General features: G+C 41.9%; 1 pseudogene; it reads left to right on the top strand.

Annotated features, from left to right (window-relative positions):
- Positions 1-620: 620 nt before the first annotated feature.
- LOC111531365 lies at positions 621-1,084 on the top strand (annotated as a pseudogene).
- Positions 1,085-7,589: the final 6,505 nt, after the last annotated feature.

Raw genomic sequence — 7,589 nt, 5'->3', positions numbered from 1 at the left:
TTTTTGAGACGGAGTCTCTCTCTGTCGCCCAGGCTAGAGTGCAGTGGCGCGATCTCGGCTCACTGCAACCTCCACCTCCCAGGTTCAAGCAATTCTTCTGCCTCAGCCCCCCAAGTAGCTGGGATTACAGGTGCCCACCACCATGACTGGCTAATTTTTGTATTTTTTGTAGAGACAGGGTTTCACCATGTTGGTCAGGCTGGTCTCGAACTCCTGACCTCATAATCTGCCTGCCTCAGCCTCCCAAAGTGCTGGGATTACGGGCTTGAGCCACTGCACCCAGCCAACTTTACAATTTATATATATAATTTGTATATATATATAACTTATATAAATATATTCTAGTATATTTTATATAATATATATTCTAGTGTGTGTATATATATGAAGTGTTTAGCCACCTTCACAGACATATACACACACACATATATATGTATTCTGAGTTAAATAATATAAAATATATGTATGTATATGTGTGTATATATGTGTATATGTTTGTGTGTACATATGTGTGTATATGTTTGTGTGTATATGTGTGTGTGTGTGTATATATATATTTATGATGCAACTTATCAACCTAAATATATGCTTCAGCTTCCTTTTTGATCTGCCATCTGCAGTGGAGCCACACCAAAATGCAGATTTTTGTGAAAACCCTAAGGGGGAAGACCTTGAGGTCTTGAGGTTGAACCCTCAGATACGGCAGAAAATGTAAAGGCCAAGATCCAGGATAAGGAAGGAATTCCTCCTGATCAGCAAAGACTGATCTTTGCTGGCGAGCAACTGGAAGATGGACGTACTTTGTCTGACTGCAACATTCAAAAGGAGCCTACTCTTCATCTTTTGTTGAGACTTTGTGGTGGTGCTAAGAAAAGAAGTCTTACCCCACTCACAAGAAGAATAAGCACAAGAGAAAGAAGGTGAAGCTGGATGTCCTGAAATATTATAAGGTGGGTGAGAATGACAAAATTAGTGCCCTTCCAATGAATGTGGTGCTGGAGTGTTTATGGCAAGCCACTTTGACAGACATTATTGTGGCAAATGTTGTCTGACTTACTGCTTCAACAAACCAAAAGACAAATAACTGCGTATGAGTTAATAAAAGACATTAACTAAAAACAAACAAACAAACAACAACAAAAACATAGCTTCAGAAACACACAGTGCCTCAATACTTTGTTATTTGACCAAGCGTAAGAGGTCTTCCCAGGGGATCTGGAAAGGGGTCCTCCAAGCAATATAGTGATCAATTACTATCTAGACCGTGCCAGGAATGGAAACTCTATCATTTCCTGAGGATATATCCACCTATGATTTGGTCTTAGAAGACAGGCAGGGAATTCTGATAAACGTTTAGTTACAGCAATACGGTTTCAAATTTTAGTACTCAGATATTACCATAATTAGAGTAATGCACTTGGTTGTGAGCCTACTGTGTCCCAGGAATAGAATCCGTCTTTTCTCATGCTCAACACAGTTCATTCTCATTTTCTCAGATGAGCCATTTATTGGGGCTTGAGTATTTTCATGCATCATTGAGTCATCCCCAATGCCTAGCATGTTCCTTACAAGGACTGATTCACTGTTGGTAGCTTTGCAATCTTTTCTTCTCATTTCTTCCTTGTCACAGGATGATGGGTTTGTTTTGGCTTTACATGTTAGGACTTCACTATAGCCTAGGAGTTGGCTACATTCCAGTACAATCCTCGGTACTTCTGCCTCTGCTGATGGGGTCAGGCCCATTGTGACTAATTGGGGATGATGAAATTGATTTTATAAATGTATGTATAACTGCAGTTATCAGAGACCTGCTGTGATCTTAGCCCAGCTGAATCACCATCATTCCCAGTCTTAGAAGCCATCTTCTTTGCCATTTTTCGGAGCCTGATTCTCTAGAGACATAATGTCCAATGGGACTGGGCGCAGTGGCTCACACCTGTAATCCCAGCACTTTAGGAGGCCAAGGCGGGCAGATCACGAGATCAGGAGATCGAGACCATCCTGGCTAACATAGTGAAACCCCGTCTCTACTAAAAATACAAAACATTAGCCGGGCCTGGTGGCGGGTGCCTGTAGTCCCAGCTACTCGGGAGGCTGAGGCAGGAGAATCGCTTGAACCTGGAAGGCGGAGCTTGCAGTGAGCCAAGATAGTGCCACTGCACTCCAGCCTGGGCGACAGAGTGAGACTCAGTCTCAGAAAACAAACAAACAAACAAACAAAAAAACAGCTCAAACTTTACTTGTTGAAGGAGGGACCTGAGCCTACCCATGTGTGTTTTCAAGCTAGACAACATCTTTAGGCTGAAGCTGATTTAGAAATATCCTCTTGGAGGCTGGGCGTGGTGCCTCACGCCTGTAATCCCAGCACTTTGGGAGGCCGTGGTGGGAGGATCACGAGGTCAGAAGTTTGAGACTAGCCTGGCCATTTTTGCACTAAAAATACAAAAAATTAGCTGAGTGTGGTGGCGGGCACCTATAATCCCCCCTACTAGGGAGGCTGAGGCAGGAGAATCGCTTGAACCCGGGAGGTGGAGGCTGCAGTGAGCTAAGATCGCATCAGGGCGCTCCAACCTGGGCCACAGTGTAAGACTCCGTCTCAAAAAAAAAAAAGAAATGTCCTCTTGGATTTCTTGAGGCCATGAGTTTGAGACCAGCCTGCCAGACATGGTGAGACTCTGTCTCTACAAAAAATGTAAACATTAGCCGAGCCTGGTGGTGCATGCCTGTAGTCCCAGCTACTTGGGAGGCTGAGATAGGAGGATCGCTTGGGCACGGGAAGTCGAGGTTGCATGAGTTATGATTGTGCTACTAGCCTGGGCAACAGAGTGAGACTCCATCTCAAAAAAAAAAAAAAAAAGAAACAAAAACCAAACAAAAAAACCAACATGCAACCATTAAAAAAAATAAAATAAATAAACAAGATCATGTCCTTTGCAGGGACATGGACGGAGCTGGAGAACATTGTCCTCAGCAAACTAACACAGGAACAGAAAAGCAAATACCGCATGTTCTCCCTTATCGGTGGGAGCTAAATGATGAGAACACGTGGACACATAGAGGGGAACACCACACACTGGGGCAGTTTGGACAGTGAAGGATGGGAGGAGGGAGAGGATCAGGAAAGATAAGTAAGGGGCACTAGGTTTAATATCTGGGTGGTGAAATTATCTGTACAAAAAACCTCTGTGACACAAGTGTACTTATGTGACAAACCTGTACATGTACATCTGAACTTAAAAGCTAAAAGAAAACAAAACAAACAAAAACCACCTTTTGAAAAAATGAAAAATTATAGGACTGTCCTTTCTCCTGAGTGAAATGAAAATTTCCACGTGTGTATTATACTCAGTTCCCAAGTTAGAGGCTCTTGAGTTCTCAATGGGTTTATAGGGATTAATTAATCCATAGTGAAACCCTGGGTGGTCAAATATTATAGTTGGACAGAACATCATTTAGTTAAAATTCATAACATAAAACAAAACCCTAAGCCACTCTTTCTACAAACTAAGTTTTAAAAATCTGCAAACATAGAATGCAATCAAAGCGATTTTATTCATGTATCAAGCGCCGACTTCTAAAAATAATGTTTCTAAACATGCCTGTTTATTTGGAGGCTTTTCTTGAGCGATTCCAAAGAAAATCCAGTAGAAAGCATTGAGGATGTCATCAGTGTCTTCGCTGGTAACCATTCATTAGGAAATGTCTAGATGAGCCTGTAATTAGAATGGGCTGCGTTTACTCCTCATCCAAGAGATACATGAGATATTTTATTTCTGGGATACTGGTGAAGTTTATGGAAAATGTAAACTACGGTATTGAAGGAATGCAGGTGAATAATTTTCCAAAGTGGTTAACAAAAGCACCAGAAAGAAAAAGCCTTCCTTCAAAAGGGAAGTTAATGGTATGTGTTCGTGTTATTGTTTAACTGGATTTCCAGATTTGAACGTCACAGGTAACATTTCACTCAAAGAATAATAGTAATGATGTGTACGGAGGCAAGTCAATAAGCAAGATGACTTAAGAGTGAATTCGTCAGAGGTTGTTGCAGTGGCTCACACCTATAATCCCAGTACTTTGGGAGGCCAAGGCAAGAGGATTGCTTGAGCCTAGGAGTTTGAGACCAGCCTTGGCAACATACCAAGACCCCATCTCTACAAAAAAAATTTTTTTAATTAGCTGGATGTGGTTGTGCTTGCCTATAATCCCAGCGATTTGGGAAACTGAGATGGGAGGATCACTTGAGGCCAGGAGTTTGAGACCAGCCTGGGCAACATAGTGAGACCGATCTCCATTTAAAAAGGAACAGAGAGTAAGTTAACCATGGACAGCCATCACTGTGTTCTGTAATATGTTAATGAAGTTTCCTTTAAATATTTAGATCCCTATAATGTCAATGTGGGAAAGCAAAGAAGTGTGTGAAAACTTTTAACCAACTCTTCTGTATCCTGTAATACACAACACTGGCCTTGTTATTTGGAATTCACTTGGGTCAGATCCTCATTTATTTATTTATTATTTGGAAGAGTTGGAGTCTTGTTCTGTCACCCAGGCTAAAGGGCAGTGGTGTGATCATGGCTCACTGCAGCCTCAAACTCCTAGGCTCAAGCGACTCTCCCACCTCGACCTCCCAAGTAGGTTGGGATTACAGGTACATGCCACCATGCTTGGCTAGTTTTTTATAGAGATGGGCTCTTGCTGTGTTTCCTGGGCTGGTCTCAAACTTGTGAACTCAAGCGATTCTCCTGCCTCGGCCTCCCAAAGTGCTGGGATTGTAGGCATAAGCCACCGTGCCTGGCCTGAATTAGATCCTTTTACTTCTCTTTCTGCTGATGGGCTTTGGGCTATTCCCTGAAGCTTATAGGTAACACAAAGTGCAACATAATAATGTGAGAAAAATTACAACACCTCAAGTCACATTATATCTCTAAGCATAATAAGTAACAAAGGAGTTTCAACCAATCTCTATTTTTGGAAAAAAGGTTGATTTAGATTCTCACCTTGCACTATAATTAAAAACACAAAGACATCACAAGAGAAAAAACTGAAATAAATACCAGAAGTATTAAATTGAAATTGGGGACATAAATCAAACTTGAAACGAGCCCAGTCACTAGTGGGCTCCAAAGAACTTTCTAAGCTTCATAAACATCGAACTACAGAGGTAAAGATTAATAGAGATGACTACCTAAAAATGTCAACACAGTTGTGGAAATACAAAACAAAACGGAGATACATGTACAGCAAGCTTACATAGTGCATGAGACGAAAGGCTGGAATGGGCCAGGCATAACGGCTCACGCTTATGATCTCAACATTTTGGGAGGCCAAAGTGGGAGGATCGCCTGAGCCTTGGAGTTTGAGACCAGCCTCAGTGACATAGCAAGACCCCATCTCTACAAAAAATAAAAATGAAAAGAATTAGCTGGGTGTGGTGGTGTGTGCCTATAGTATCACCTACTCGCGAGGTTGAGGTAGGAGGATCGCTTGCGCCCAGGAGGTCAAGGCTGCAGTGAGCCGTGATTGCACCACTGCACTCCAGCCTGGGAAACAGAGCAAGCCCCTGTGAAAGAAGAAAAGGAAGGAAGGGAAGAGGGAAGGAAGGAAGGAAAGAAGGAAAGAAGGGAGGGAGGGAGGGAAGGAAGGAGGGAAGAAGGGAGGAAGGGAGGGAGAGAAAGAGGGAGAGAACCGTCAAAGAAATGCATCTAAGAAGAAATGTGGCGGTTGTTTGTTTGTTTTTAATCTACTGAACACTAGGAAGATGAAGTGTTCCATACTGATGACAGAACTCTTATACACTTTTTGTTGTAATGTTAATTAGGGCAAAACCTTAGGGTGTGAGAAATGATTGTATGTGTTGGTCCACTCGTTCTATATCTAGGAATTTATTTTTCAGAACTAAATTCCACAGTACAGCAAAAGCTTCATAGTTATAATTACCTATTTATTTATTTATTTTGAGACAGGGTCTCATTCTGTTGGCCAGGCTTGAGTGCAGTGCCGCAGTTATAGCTCACTACAGCCTCTAACTCCTGGGCTCAAGCAGTCCTTCCACCTCAGCCTCCTGAGTAACTGGGACTACAAACATGCACCACCATGTCTGGCTAACTTTGAAAAATTTTTAGTAAAGATGAAATCTTGCCATGTTGCCCAGGCTGGTCTAGAACTCCTGGACTCAAGTGATCCTCCCACCTGTACCTCATGAAGTGTTCAGATGACAGGTATGAGCCACCCTGCCCAATCTAGTTACCCATTACTCAACACAGTTTATTTGTTTGTTTGTTTGTTTTTTAAAGCCAGTCAAATTTAGCAGTGGGGCAAGGCAATACCTTCAGCACCTTAAAATACGAGAAGGCATGCATTTATGCTGGTTTGTTTATGTGAGGAAATTTTCAAACTCTTCATAAACAGTCAACAGAGTGAGAAAACTATGGTTACATTTTAAGATATATAGGCAACAATCCAAATTTTATAATACACTCCTATCTTACAGATATAAAAATATAAGGTAAAATGATGAGAAAATGTTAAAAGTGTGGCAGATGGAGTTACTAGAATCTTCATTTTTAATGTGATTCTCCTTCTTCTACGAGTGTGAATACTTTTCTTGTAATGATGAAACAGACTTCAGAACACACGGTAGATGATGTCATAAAAGATACCACTTGAGAGATTTGGAAACCAGTGTGTGTAAAGTGATGGATGGGGTTAGAGTTATCGTAGGACTTGCTAAATTGCTGTGATTCTGTAATGTATCTCGTTTGCTAGGGGAGTGATAAGAGGATATGTACTGTGTCTCATGCATGAATCACCGTGTTTCACAGGTCCTGTCCAGTTAGTCATCAGTGCTTATCGGTACGAGACTAATACGAAGGAAACCTGAAAACTTCTGAAGGGCATAGGAAAAACGAATACCCTGACCTTGGAGGAAAACATATACTTCTGCAGCTCGTTCTTTCCAGCTAATTGCATGTGGCATCCTCCCCGTCAAAGTGAATGTGGGAACTTGGCCAAGTGAAGTTAATCTGGGAGAATCAATATGAGACACAGAATCGTAAAATTTTGAAAAAAATACTTGTCGTCAGGTGGGAACTAGCCTTTTTCCTGACAAAGCCAGAGTTTTGAAGATAGTTTTATTTCATTTTATTTGAGATGGAGTCTCCCTCTGTCACCCAGGCTGGAGTGCACTGGCACTATCTCGGCTCACTGCAACCTCTGCCTCCCAGGTTCAAGCCATTCTTCTGCCTCAGCCTCCCAAGTAGCTGGGACCACAGGCGTGTGCGCCCAGCTAATTTTTGTATTTTTAGTAGAGACGGGGTTTTACCATATTGGCCAGGGGGGTCTCAAGCTCCTGACCTCATGATCCACCCGCCTCGGCCTCCCAAAGTGCTGGGATTACAGGCGTGAGCCACTGCACCTGGCCCTGAAGATAGTTTTATATTGGAAAGAAAGAGATTGAGAAATACATTACATTTGAGTCCGGAAGTCCAGAAAGCATGTGACATTTGTAAGTCTTAGAAAGTACAAATCTTTCCAAACATGATATTCAGACAGCTGCATAGTGAGTTACTTTTTTTTTTTTTTTTTTTTTT

This window comes from Piliocolobus tephrosceles, chromosome Y, assembly GCF_002776525.5.
Source record: "Piliocolobus tephrosceles isolate RC106 chromosome Y, ASM277652v3, whole genome shotgun sequence".
Lineage (NCBI taxonomy): Eukaryota > Metazoa > Chordata > Mammalia > Primates > Cercopithecidae > Piliocolobus > Piliocolobus tephrosceles.
This window is presented reverse-complemented; position numbering and strand designations above follow the sequence as displayed.